This window comes from Schistocerca cancellata, chromosome 8 (genome assembly GCF_023864275.1).
Source record: "Schistocerca cancellata isolate TAMUIC-IGC-003103 chromosome 8, iqSchCanc2.1, whole genome shotgun sequence".
NCBI lineage: Eukaryota > Metazoa > Arthropoda > Insecta > Orthoptera > Acrididae > Schistocerca > Schistocerca cancellata.
In genome coordinates, this window is record NC_064633.1 from 377386377 (window position 1) to 377401370 (window position 14994).

Below are 14994 nucleotides of genomic sequence, written 5' to 3' on the forward strand. Positions count from 1 at the left end.
CTAACAGAGGACGAACGAGTGTAGTGTAAGCTGTCTCTTTAGTAGACTTGTTGCATCTTCTAAGTGTCCTGCCAATGAAACGCAACCTTTGGCTCGCCTTCCCCACAATATTATCTATGTGGTCTTTCAAACTGAAGTTGTTCGTAATTTTAACACCAAGGTACTTAGTTGAATTGACAGCTGTGAGAATTGTACTATTTGTCGAGTAATCGAATTCCAATGGATTTCTTTTGGAACTCACACTTTTCGTTATTTAGCATCAACTGCCACCTGCCACACCATACAGCAATCTTTTCTAAATTGCTTTGCAACTGATACTGGTCTTCGGATGACCTTACTAGATGGTAAATTACAGCATTATCTGCGAACAACCTAAGAGAACTGCTCACATTGTCACCCAGGTGATTTATATACACTCCTGGAAATGGAAAAAAGAACACATTGACACCAGTGTGTCAGACCCACCATACTTGCTACGGACACTGCGAGAGGGCTGTACAAGCAATGATCACACGCACGGCACAGCAGACACACCAGGAACCGCGGTGTTGGCCGTCGAATGGCGCTAGCTGCGTAGCATTTGTGCACCGCCGCCGTCAGTGTCAGCCAGTTTGCTGTGGTATACGGAGCTCCATTGCAGTCTTTAACACTGGTAGCATGCCGCGACAGCGTGGACGTGAACCGTATGTGCAGTTGACGGACTTTGAGCGAGGGCGTATAGTGGCCATGCGGGAGGCCGGGTGGACGTACCGCCGAATTGCTCAACACGTGGGGCGTGAGGTCTCCACAGTACATCGATGTTGTCGCCAGTGGTCGACGGAAGGTGCACGTGCCCGTCGACCTGGGACCGGACCGCAGCAACGCACGGATGCACGCCAAGACCATAGGATCCTACGCAGTGCCGTAGGGGACCGCACCGCCACTTCCCAGCACATTAGGGACACTGTTGCTCCTGGGGCATCGGCGAGGACCATTCGCAACCGTCTCCATGAAGCTGGGCTACGGTCCCGCACACCGTTAGGCCGTCTTCCGCTCACGCCCCAACATCGTGCAGCCCGCCTCCAGTGGTGTCGCGACAGGCGTGAATGGAGGGACGAATGGAGACGTGTCGTCTTCAGCGATGAGAGTCGCTTCTGCCTTGGTGTCAATGATGGTCGTATGCGTGTTTGGCGCCGTGCAGGTGAGCGCCACAATCAGGACTGCATACGACCGAGGCACACAGGGCCAACACCCGGCATCATGGTGTGGGGAGCGATCTCCTACACTGGCCGTACACCACTGGTGATCGTCGAGGGGACACTGAATAGTGCACGGTACATCCAAACCGTCATCGAACCCATCGTTCTACCATTCCTAGACCGGCAAGGGAACTTGCTGTTCCAACAGGACAATGCACGTCCACATGTATCCCGTGCCACCCAACGTGCTCTAGAAGGTGTAAGTCAACTACCCTGGCCAGCAAGATCTCCGGATCTGTCCCCCATTGAGCATGTTTGGGACTGGATGAAGCGTCGTCTCACGCGGTCTGCACGTCCAGCATGAACGCTGGTCCAACTGAGGCGCCAGGTGGAAAGGTCATGGCAAGCCGTTCCACAGGACTACATCCAGCATCTCTACGATCGTCTCCATGGGAGAATAGCAGCCTGCATTGCTGCGAAAGGTGGATATACACTGTACTAGTGCCGACATTGTGCATGCTCTGTTGCCTGTGTCTATGTGCCTGTGGTTCTGTCAGTGTGATCATGTGATGTATCTGACCCCAGGAATGTGTCAATAAAGTTTCCCCTTCCTGGGACAATGAATTGATGTTTGGTTTGGTTTGTGGGGCGCTCAACTGCGTGGTTATCAGCGCACGTACAATTACCCAATCTTTGCTCAGTCCAATTTCGCCACTTTCCTGGATGATGATGAAATGGGACAATGAATTCACGGTGTTCTTATTTCAATTTCCAGGAGTGTAGATCAGGAACAGCAGAGGTCCCAGGACACTTCCCTGGGGAACACCTGATATAACTTCAGTTTTACTCAATGATTTGCCGTTTATTACTACGAACTGCGACCTTCCTGACAGGAAATCACAAATCCAGTCGCACAACTGAGACAATACCCCATAGGCCCGCAGCTCGATTAGAAGTCACTGTGAGGAACGGTGTCAAAAGCTTTCCGGAAATCTAGAAATACGGAATCAACTTGAGATCCCCTGTCGATAGCGGCCATTACTTTGTGCGAATAAAGAGCTAGCTGCATTGCACAAGAACGATGTTTTCTGAAACCATGCTGATCACATATCAATAGATTGTTCCCTTCGAGGTGATCCATAATGTTTGAATATAATACAGGGTGATTCAAAAAGAATACCACAACTTTAGCTGAATTAAGGGAGCTATAAAGTTTCATTTAGTTGTACATTTGTTCGCTTGAGGCGCTGTTGACTAGGCATCGGCGTCAGTTGATGCTAAGATGGCGACCGCTCAACAGAAAGCTTTTTGTGTTATTGAGTACGGCAGAAGTGAATCGACGAAAATCTGCGGGAAACAACTCAGTATGAACGTGACTCGCCTAAGGTGAACGTTTTCTGTGCCATTTCAGCCAATAAAGTTTTTGGTCCCTTTTTCTTCGAAGGTGCTACTGTAACTGGACTACAGTATCTGGAGATGTTAGAGAATTGGCTGTTCCCTCAGCTTGAACAAGAAGCACAACAATTCATATTTCAGCAGGATGGAGCGCCACCACATTGGCACTTATCTGTCCATAACTACCTGAACGTCAACTACCCGAGGCGATGGATCGGCCACCAGGCAGCCCGTGACAGAGCACTTCATCACTGGCCTCCAAGAAGCCCTGATCTTACCCCCTGCGATTTTTTCTTATGGGGGTATGTTAAGGATATGGTGTTTCGGCCACCTCTCCCAACCACCATTGATGATTTGAAACGAGAAATAACAGCAGCTATCCAAACTGTTACGCCTGATATGCTACAGAGAGTGTGGAACGAGTTGGAGTATCGGGTTGATATTGCTTGAGTGTCTGGAGGGGGCCATATTGAACATCTCTGAACTTGTTTTTGAGTGAAAAAAAAAACTTTTTTAAATACTCTTTGTAATGATGTATAACAGAAGATTATATTATGTTTCTTTCATTAAATACACATTTTTAAAGTTGTAGTATTCTTTTTGAATCACCCTGTATATGCTCCAAAACCCTACTGCAAACCGACATCAATGATGTAGGTCTGTAGTACGATGGATTACTCCTACTACCCTTCTTAAGCACTGGTGTGACCTGCGCAATTTTCCAGTCTGTAGGTACAGATCTATCGGTGAGCGAGCGGTTGTATATGATTGCTAAGTAGGGAGCTATTGTATCAGCGTAATCTGAAAGGAACCTAATCGGTATACAATCTGGACCTGAAGACTTGCCCGTATCAAGCAATTTGAGTTGCTTCGCAACCCCTAAGGTATCTACTTCTAAGAAACTCATGCTAGCAGCTGTTCATGTTTCAAATTCTGGAATATTCCATTTTGAGAAACACATAAATGAATAAGTAATACTCTTAATTCAAACTCCACAGGTTTCAGTACCAATCAGAAAGTATTAATGGTGTCTTTCATTGAAGCTCACTATAGCAAAATCGAGCTGATCACGTATTAAGTCATGGCAGGTCAGTGGGGACAAAATCTGAGGTCCAACAATAATACGAAAATATTGCAATCGTAAAGGCAACTATTTGCTAGACTGATTTCATTAAACAAATCAAAGGTTCTAGTCTAATTATAAAGCCTCACAGAATTCATACATTAAAATTTTAGGAGTATAAGGAAATATCACTCCAAGGTTCTGCAAGTTTTAGTGAAAAATAACCTGCCAAGAAGCACTGCTGCAAAAATTATATTCACTCCATCCAGGAATTTTACGAGGTCTGTCTGGAAAGTAATGTCACTAAGTCCATAAAAAATAATTTATTGATCAGAACAGTATAATCCATCCAAACAGAACTCTTCTGAGTAAATACATCTCCACCACTGAGAGTTCCAAGTGTAGTAGGTGTCCTGGAAGGTCTGGGTGAGAGTGTACTTATGACACATGTAACAGCAGCTTTCACGCTGTCAAAGGCCTCAAAACAGTGTCTTTTGAGGGCACCTTGAGACAGGAAACAAAACCGAGGCTGCCAGAGAGAGATCAGGAGTGCAGGAGGACTGGGCCAGTGTTGCCACATCGGCTTTTGATGACATAATTGCTCACCAAGATGGCGGTGTGGCTGCATGCATTGTCTTGATGGAGCTTCCAGGTAACGGTGATGTGTGGTTTGATGTGCATGACCCTTTTCTTAGCTTCTGAGCACTTCAACATAAAAGGTTCCATTGACAGTCTGTATGGCTGGTACAAACTCAACATAAAATAAGATAAAAGAGATTAAGGCTCGTATGAAGGCATACAGACAGTCATTTTTCCCGTATTCCATTTGCGAGTGGAAAAGGAAAGGAAATGACTAGTAGTGGTATAAGGTACCCTGTGCGACACTTCAAACAGTGGCTTGCAGAATGTATGTGTGTGGATGGTGGACGATACCACTAGCAGAAAAAAAGGAGTTGGAATCATTTCTACACAATTGTGATCATCAGTCAAAATTTTTGAGATCTGTTTTGCCTACATTTTCTTCACCCCCAATTGTTCATTTATAGTTCTGTGGACTTTGGTTTGGCTATATCCAGTGTCTGAGCTATCAGACGAATATTTATTCTACAGCCTTCATTCAGAACTCTTTACACACACACACACACACACACACACACACACTCAGTTTTCACCTTTTGACACTGAGGGACGTCCACAGTACGTTTCATCACTGACATTATTCTGGCTTTGCTAAAAGGCCTTGTGCCACCGAAACACCAGCTGTTGTGACAGACATTAATTCTCAAACATTTGTTCAAAAATTGGAAATGTTTCAGCAGCAGATTTCCCAATTTTCAGGCATAATTTCATTGTGCACTGTTGTTCCAGTGAACGCTACATCACGGTTTGAACTGGACCACCAAACAGGAGTTCACATAGGGACTCATCCTGACTCTTCAGGATCTTGGAGGAAATTATGGTTATTTGAGTTGGGAAGATAACTATTGCTACCACCTACACCGGGAGGGTAGACCAAGTACCGATGAATAGGAGTGTCAGATTTATAAGTCGGTGACATTACTTTCTGGACAAATCTTGTAGTATTTACCAACTGATTCTGTCCAGAACACTCAGTGGCTCTTCTTCATTAGTTACATTTCTATTTCAGACAATCAGAGCACAACAGGTAACGGCTTCTGCTATGAATATGAGTAGTTGTTGTCATTGTTGTTGTGGTCTTCAACCGAAGACTGGTTTGATGCAGCTCTCCATGCTACTCTATCCTGTGCAAGCCTCTTCATCTCTGAGTAACTATTGCAACCTAAATCATTCTGAATCTGCTTACTGTATTCATCTCTTGATCTCCCTCTACAATTTTTACCCTCCACACTTTCCTCCAGTACTAAACTGGTGATCTCTTAATGTCTCAGAATGCATCCTGCCAACTGATTCCTTCTTCTAGTCAGATTATGCCATAAATAATTTCTTTTCTCCCCAATTCTATTTAGTACCTCCTCATTAGTTACATGATCCACCCATCTAATCTTCAGTATTCTTCAGTAGCACCACATTTCTAAAGCATCTAGTCTCTTCTTGTCTAAATTGTTTATTGTCCATGTTTCACTTCCATAAATCTATACTCAATGTTAAAAAATTTCTCTACTACAGAAACATTTTTCTTGCCATTGCTAGTCTACATTTTATATCATCTCTAGTACAAACATCATCTGTCAGACTACATTCCACTACTCTCATTTTGATTTTTTGAAGTTCATCTTATATCCTCCTTTCAAGACACTGTTCATTCTAGTCAACTGCTCGTCCAAGTCCTAACCCATCCTCTATGAGAAGTCATAGGGTCAGTATTGTGTCATGTGTTCCCACATCCCTCCAAAATCCAAACTGATCTCCCCTAAAGTCGACTTTTGCCAGTTTTTCCGTTCTTTTGTAAAGAATTCGTGTTAATATTTTGCAACCATGACTTACTAAACTGATAGTTCGGTAATTTTCACACCTGTCAGCACTAGCTTTCTTTGGAATTGGAATTACCAAATTCTTCTGGAAGTCTGAGGCTATTTTCTTCTGTCTCATACATCTTGTGCACCAGATGGAAGAATATGAGTATATAGAGTTAATGAGTACTAAAGGATCTGAAGTTCACTGCTATACACTAGATGTCACATGAATACCTGGGTATAAAAAACTAAACAAACCAAGGGATATTCAATTCTTATTCGATTGAGAAAATATCATCTACATATTAGAAACATTTTGGAATGCACCTGGAAGACCATGAAAGCAAACTATTTTATACCAACCAGCAGGCCAATGCCACTTGCGAAGAGAAAAATCCAATTTCTGAGCACAGCGAGTTCTTATTGTGCATTCAAAGATAACACTCAGAAAAAATTGCACAGTGGCAACCTGGAAGAAATGGTTGGTGTGGTTCTCTTTCTGAGCTAGATGTATTAATTGCAGTTTTGTATGTTCATGACTTTTTTGGCCCAGGGGAATTGAAATTTGTGGTGTCATCTGAATACACAGTGGGAGTTGCAAAGCTGGCACCACCAGAGGAATTATTAAGAGCATCAGACCAGCCCAGCAGCCATTAGTCACAGTGGCCCATGAAGCCAATGCCTCCAGAAAACTTCATGATGCTGCCAGCACCCCAGGTCACTGCTGAGGTATTCTCGGCAATTCCTTTTTAGCAGTGTTACTCATGATCTGCAGAGCCTACTACAGAGAGAGAGAGAGAGAGAGAGAGAGAGAGAGAGAGAGAGAGAGAGAGTCACAATGTGTTACTACACAAAGACTATTAGTGCACTGGGCTCAGAGTACTTTGTCCAATGTTTAGTAACCCTCAAGAATTGAACAGTCTACACACGGGCTTGCTTCTAAACCTCAAAATCAAGTTCTTATCAATAAAGGTATTAACTAAGGAGTGTGTCACAGTTGTTTCTTGTTTTAGGACATAACTTCTCTACTCCAGCATATCCTTGCTTATCACGTTGTTCTTCCTATGAATGGCAACGGATTGGATTGACTGGGTTAAAGGAACCAAACTACCAGGTCATCAGCCCCTCCATCCTATATGCATCAAGCCAGAAGTAGTCCTCAGAGGGAAGGACCAGAAGACAAATCCCAATGAACACGGCCAGAACCAGAATCAATAAAACTAAGAAATAGAAGCAGGCAGAAGTGGGAGAGGGGTAAAAGGGTGGAGAGAGGGGTAAGTTGCTTCACTCATAAACTAGCTGGAGGCCACCAGGACATATTACATGATGAGAAATGCACCCTCTGCATCCAACCAATGTTTCTTCACCATCAACTACCACAAGAAAACAAGCAACACGCACAAGTTGATAAAATCTGAGGAATGAGATCAACAATGATGAGACAGTAAATAGACTACAAATGTTAAAGAATACAAAGAGTTAAAAAGGTGGGAAGGGAGGAGCCAGGCTGGACCACCGAGCAAAGGCAGCCATGGGGCCCCCAGGTCAGAAACAGGCAGTGGGGCAGCAATCAAATCCCTCAAGTGACCGATGAGGCTACTGTGCCCTACCTCAAAGAGCAGCAGTAAACACATTCAACAGTAAAATATAAAACTAGATACGCCAATTTGGTGTAGTTTACTAACACCGGAGGCAGGGTGTCAGCAAGTTTAAGATTTCATCATATATTGGCCAAATTAGGGTAGTCTAGTAGGATGTGAGCTACTGTCAGACGGGTACCAGACAGTGGAATGGCTCCTCATAGGACACGAGCATGGGTCAGCCAAGTGCGAACAATGTGAAGCTGACAGAGAATGGTAGAGAAGCATGAAGCCACATAGTCATGGTCCCCTTTATTGCTAGCAGTTTGCTCAGAGAAACCAGAGCACTCCAGTCTGTGTTCCAGGCCTGCAAAAACTGATGGTGTAGAGCCACCCGAAGGTCCAGTTTCTGGTACCCCACCTCCAAAATCAGCATCCTGGTAGCCAACTTCGCCAACTGACCAGCATAGTTTGTTCCCTGGGATCCCAACATGACCTGTGGTCCAGATGAAGATGACTGACCTTCCAGTGAGATGGAGGTCAGGAAGAAGGTACTGGATAGACACAACCAATGGTTGTCAAGGGTAGCACTGGTCGATAGCCTGAAGACTACTCAGGGTGTCACAGCCAATTAAGAATGCCTTACTGTTGCAAGAAAGAACATGGCTGAGGCCTCTTTCATGTAACTTAAACTTACCTGTTGTATTAGAAACCTTCAGTAGCTGTGCAGCTTCACTGGATCACTACCTGAGATTGCTGTTGCAGGACTTATCCTTAAAATCAATAGCCAGAAGCTTCTCTTCTAAGTTCAAAATTGCAAGTTCAATAACCTTTAATTACTTCTTTCAGATCCTACCAGTAATGACCAGGTCTCTTACAGTCTATAATAATGTTTAAAAAGAGGTAGTTAGTATGAACATATGCGAAGCTTAATTGTTCTTATCTATTCAGAAAATAAAAGTGCACACAGTACAGAAAAAGTGATTACAAGTTGCTTCACACTCAATCAAGAGAAAAAATTCATCACAAATATTATTCAACTGAACCGAAACACACACATTTTGATGTCTACTGCTCTTAACTATAAAATATGTTCTCTCAGCCTGAATTAAATGAACAGAGAGGCAACACAAATAGTTCCTGATGCTGGTCTAAAAAGCTAACTGAAGCTATATCAGACCAAGATTAAGAGCAGAATAAATGAATACGAAAACGAGACTAAATGAAGACTAAGAGCAGATTGACTGAAATGGCAGACTTATAATGATTCACTCAATGGTATTAATGAACTTGATTAATTTATAATAGTTTAAAAATTTTGTAGGTTAGAATGTTGTCTTTCATTGTCTACTGACTCTCTATTATTTTTTGTTTGTGTATTTATCAATTTAGTAATTTTAGGTAGGTACTCTTGGTCATGACTATGTGTGTCCCTAGATTCAGAAAAATCTAGCTATCAAAAGCTTATTAACATATCCCAGAAATGTAAAGCAGTTTGGCTAAAGCTGGCACTGAGGGTTCAGACCATGTGAAATCTTTTACTGACAATACCTTTTGAACTAATTAAGTTTGGGGTAATGTAAATACAGGGCAATTATAATCAAAATTTCAAACTACTGTAGAAATAACACCACTGGTCTGAATGATGTCAAATTGCAACGGAATATTATCAGAGAAGGGGGAAAACATATGGCAGAATACAAATAAATAGTTACAAACTGTAGCAACAGGTGGCAGCGTAAGCATCATAATCTAATAGTGTTCGACTACAAATGACAAATGAATCATACAGTAACACCTAAGGTGTATGTTTGATGTTAAACAAACTGTACTACTCAGTATGCGTGGGTGTACAGGTGTGATACTGTTAGTTATGTCAGCCCATCCACCACAGCAAGGTCATATCACATCGGATGGGAAAAATTGGTTTTTAATTATCCTGTGGCCAAAAACCACATAAAAAGCATCACTCACATCGGTTTTTAATTGTCTTGAGGCCAAAACCCCCCAAAAAAGCATCAATCAAAATCAAATCGAATTATTAATTTCTGTGTGATTGACACAAAACATGTTCAATATGCTGTCCACCGTTTTCTGAAACAAGTTGAAATTGAGATACAGCATGTTCTACAACTGATCAAAGTGTTTGTGGGGTCACATTCAGAATATGTTGCGCAATGCATGCCTTCAATGCAGCTAAGTTTGCAATTGGATCACTGAACACAACATCTTTCAGATAGTCTCACAACCAGAAGTCACACACATTAAGATCAGGTGATCGGGATGACCAGGCTTTAAGGAAATGGCGCCTGATAATTCTAGCATTTCCGAAATGGTGCTTCAGCAGCTGCTTAACTGGATTTGCAATGTGCGGAGGTGCCATCTTGTATTAAAATGATCCCATTCATGCTGTTGGAGAGCTGGAATGACATGGTTGCGCAAAAGACACTCATACGCTTACCAGTGACGACATAGGTAACAGGACAGGAGGCACCTGTCTCTTCGAAAAAATATGGCCCTATGATAAATGATGCCGTAAACCTGCACCACACAGTGACCTTTTCAGGATGAAGTGGTACTGGTTGATTTGCGGGTGGATTTTCCGTTGCCCATAATCCAAAATTCTGTGTATTGTCCTATCCTGTCAGATGGAAGTGGGCTTCGTCTGTTCACAAAATATTCCATGACCAATCATTGTCCACTTCCATGCAAGCAAGAAATTCCAGAGCAAAGGTCTCTCTTGCTGGCAGGTCAACAGGAAGCAACTCGTGCATAGGGGTAATTCTGAATGGACAGCAAAGAAGGAGGTTTCTTAGGACTTTATGCACAGTGTTCATGGGTATGTCCAATGTTCGGGCAATTCTCCGTGCACTACACGTTTGCGCACCACCACTCGTCTCCTCCTGTACTGCTGTGGCCACTGCTTCCATAGACATCAAATCAACTTGTTTCCTCCCTCTACCAGGCTGCACACCAAAAGAACCCATCTTTTCAAATTTCTGAATTGTTTTCTCCAGACCCATGGCAGTCATCGGACCAACATCTTTTCTCAAACTCTTCAGTGCCCGGAACTTCTGCAGAGTGACGTGTGCACAGTCATCATTCTTGTAGTACAGCTTTACAAGCAGAGCACAATCCTGAAAACAGTCATGGCGAAAGTCGCAGACGCGAAAGGAGGAAAAGCCATGTACCCAGCGTGTTTATACCAACTTCAATGGGTCGTGAGCATGACAGGTGTTTTTATTTATGTATTCTGACACATACAGTGCCATCTGCCATCTACTGATCAATTACCACACTTTTTTTTTCTTCTGCCATACCTTTTCCCCCTTCTCTAATAATATTCCATTGCAATTTGACGTCATTCTGACCAGCGGTGTTATTTCTAGTGTTTTGCAAGTTTAACTTTAATTATAATCACCATGTATGTCACTGAAAAGAGGAAAAATAGCTCTTCAACTTGAAATTAGTCTCTCCTTTTGAATTTATCTTTTAGCATATAAGATTTTTTCCCACAGCTAGATGTACAAAGTTTTATAATTGCATTAACTTTTGATTGCCATCATTTCTGATAAAACCAACTAACTCATTGCAAACAGAACAACAAACTAAATGATCTGAACACCAAAGTTTTGCAGGAGGGGTAGGATGGGGGAACATGCTTACTGTAGGAACTTTAAGACCGCAATTTCGAAAAGAAAATTAGCGATAATTTTATATGGCCCGTAATATTTGATACAGGAGTGTGCTAAAAGCAGGATGGTGTGAGCCAACATGCTTCGTCACAGCCTGAACGATGGCCACCAAGCTCTGCTGTGAATACACTACATCCATTTGGCAGGAAGTTTAGGTCACTGCTCCTTGCATGTGTGTAGGGAAAACTGGTTCAGAGGTCGACCATAGAACCGACAGTGTATACCACACTGGACACCTCGTAGCTTGTGTTGTCAGCTTCCGGACCCAATATTTTTGTGGATTACTTTTATGAGGGGCATTGTCTGTTACTTGTCATGGACCTACAAAAACAAATTTAAGCTGGTAAAGTGATGACAGTTCTTGATTTTAACACAGACTGGACATTCACCATTGATGATGGTTGTTATCAGCTGAGGAAGGCTGAGAACTCTACCTAGCCACACCAACTGTTGTTCTGCAGCATTCTGTAATAACTCCCTAAACCATCTGATACAGCATTTATTTACACCAGAAGATGGAAACCGGTTGTGTGCATCTCTAATTGAATTAAATAAATACAGCTACAGTGGACTACTGGACTTTTCATTTGGTTTTATATTTTAATAGTTTTAACATCTATCCGTAAACACCTGTCAGAATGTATGAATTAGTCAATCAATTATGTGTAACTACCCTGGCTGTGGCTGCCCTAGTTTTTAAATTATCTGTTTAGAGATTCTGACGATAAGAAAGAGGAATGAGTCAAAAACCATTCACAGCTGGATGCACGTTTTATTGCGTACAGCATACAAGGTACACAGTGTAGATCTCATTTTATTTCAAACGCAGGTGCAAAGATCTCTTGCTTACATTCAAAGTTACTCCTGGATTTTGAAGCATAGACAAATGTCGCAGCTGCCCATTTTAAGTTTTTTGGATGAGGAAGCAACTGGGTCAAATAAAAAAAACTGACAGTGGTTACCCAAATTGAGGGTTCTTGAAGTATCCTTGTGGACTTTCACACAGTGATTCTATGCTCTGTGATGCCATTGCTCAAAATGTGTCTGAAACATGCATTTGCGCTGCAATTTTGAAGCTTCCCAACCCCAGTCTTCAACCTGTACTGCCAATAATAGGTTCATAAGACAGTCACGTGTGATACAGATAAGACTTCTGGTCTCTGGCTATATCAGTGGTTCACAGTGCGCACATAGTCAATCAAATTGTCAATCAGGTGAGGCGCATTAAGCAATGACCATTTAAAATAACAGTCACTCCCAGCTGAGGTGCGCACTGTCGTTTCCCGACTAATGACATAAAATTTTGCCCACAGTCTTTTAGTGAGCATGATCACCAACAGTATCTGTTCTGGGAGTTCCAAGTGATTTGTGTGTGGCAAGCTGGGACACATTCAATCAATTTTTTTATGATGATGTATTGCCTTGTGGCAGTCAGATTCCCGCTCACAGAGTTCTGAAACAGAAGTTAACACATTATCAGCCAAGCCTTCCGTAAACCACACACCGTCAGGTGGCTTGCGGAGTATGGATGTAGATGAAGTGTTGTTTTCCCAGGACAGTCCAAAAATTTTTGGATTTGATTCCTTTGATTAATTTAGTCTTTAAATTCAAGGCAATGTGCTGCAAGTGAATTCTACAGTGCCTCAACTGTGTGACAAGTAAAGTCAGTTGTTTCAGGAAGGACGTAGTAATGATTTGGAGCCTCATCTTAGTCTTAAGAACAATTCTCAGTCAAGATTTTGACATGCTAGGGGTGTCCCACATGCAGTTCGCATTCAGGTCACACAGGAGTTGCTATGCTGGCAGGACAGTGGTGTCATTAAACATGTTTCAGCAAGTTTGTGGCCATCCTCCCTGGCTGATATCAAAACACTGTCAGATGGATTATGGCTCTGCACGGACTTTGAGTCTACAGTCAATCCTAAGACAGTGCTGGACTCCTTTCCTCTCCCTAGGCACGATGAACTCATGGACAATTTGGGACAAGGCCAGTTCTCTTTCAAAATAGATTTGCAGGGAGTTGCAGCAGTTGCAATTGAATAAGCAGACAAAACATTTTTCTGTAATCAATACTCACACAGAAAAATATATCTAAAAACAAAGATGATGAGACTTACCAAACAAAAGGGCTGGCAGGTCGATAGACACACAAACAAACACAAACATACACACAAAATTCTAGCTTTCACAACCAACGGCTGCTTCGTCAGGAAAGAGGGCAGCTGTTGGTTGCGAAAGCTAGAATTTTGTGTGTATGTTTGTGTGTCTATTAACCTGCCAGCCCTTTTGTTTGGTAAGTCTCATCATCTTTGTTTTTAGATATATTTTTCCCACGTGGAATGTTTCCCTCTATTATATTCAATACTCACATAGAGTTATTCTCGTTACAATGCTATTGTTCAGCACTGTGTCTGTTCCAGCCATTCAATATTTTTTTGGAACACCCGACAGCTAGGTCTCTCGGTGTTAAACTGCGTTGATAACACTGAGGTTTTTGGTCAAATGTCTGGAGAAAATTTGTCAAATTTGGAGCATCTCTTCAATGTGCTTTCTGGTGCTGGCTTCAGGCATAACAAGGAAAAGTGTTCAGACAGAGATCGAATGTTTGGGTCATGTCATTAAAGCTCAGGGTATTAACTTTCTGCAGTTGAGTTTTAAGCTATTAATGACTCACCAGCACCTCACAATGTTCACAAGCTGCACACAATGATGGGCAAGTTTACATATTACATAATGTTCATCCCTAATAAAGCGTAGATTGCTATTCTACTGCACAGGAAGAATTTTCCTTTTGTATGGTCCAAGGAGTGTCAGCATGATTTTCAGCACCTCAAGGACGCCCTTCTCTTTGGTCCATGTTTATTCATTTCAATCCAACCAACCCTGTCATGCTAGAAGTGGATACATTATCATATGGAATTGGAGCAGTGCTCTGCCAAGGAATAGGGTCTGCAGACAGGGCTGTTACTGTTGCTTTGAAACAAAACTCAGCACAATTATAGCCAGCTAGAGAAAGAGGCACTTGCCATTACTTAAGGGCTTACTAAGTTCCATCGATAGTTGTAAGAGTGAAAATTTTGTATTGTCACAGACCACTCATCACTGATGAGTCTTTTCAGTCCTTATAAGCTTGTTCGGCCAATGACTGCACAAACGTTGCAATGGTAAGAAATTTTGTTGTCCATTTATCAATATGAAATTCCATATAGGCCCACAGCTCAGCATTCCAGTGCTGCAATTGCTCCACCTGGGTCATTGTTTGCATGAAACAACCAGCTCAGCACCACTGTATGTGGCTGGGTATGGATGCACAGCCCCCATATGTGGCTGGGTATGGGCGCACAAACTGAAAAATTGACTGCCCGCTGTATGGAATATTGGAAGCATCAGATTGCTCAGCTGCCGTGTTTCTCTGACTGACCTCGGCCAAGTGGCCAATGACATAGTCTTCACATATATTTTCTGGGACTAACAGGGGGGGCTGAATGTTTTGTGTGTACATTTAATACTCACATGGGCAAGGTGTGCTCCTCTGACACATGGGACCAAGCCCTCCTGAAGTTTCTGTCGACCTATCGCTCCTTGCCATGTGCTATTGGTGGAATTATTACACAGTCATTGAAATCATACCCTCCTGCACTCTCCGCA

The 14994-nt window shown here is 42.5% G+C and overlaps 1 protein-coding gene across 4 annotated transcripts in view; it reads right to left on the minus strand.

Annotated features, from left to right (window-relative positions):
• LOC126095261 (RWD domain-containing protein 2A-like) overlaps positions 1-14994 on the minus strand; it is a 94776-nt gene that overhangs the window by 48351 nt on the left and 31431 nt on the right. The gene's annotated exons all lie outside the window — the stretch shown is intronic.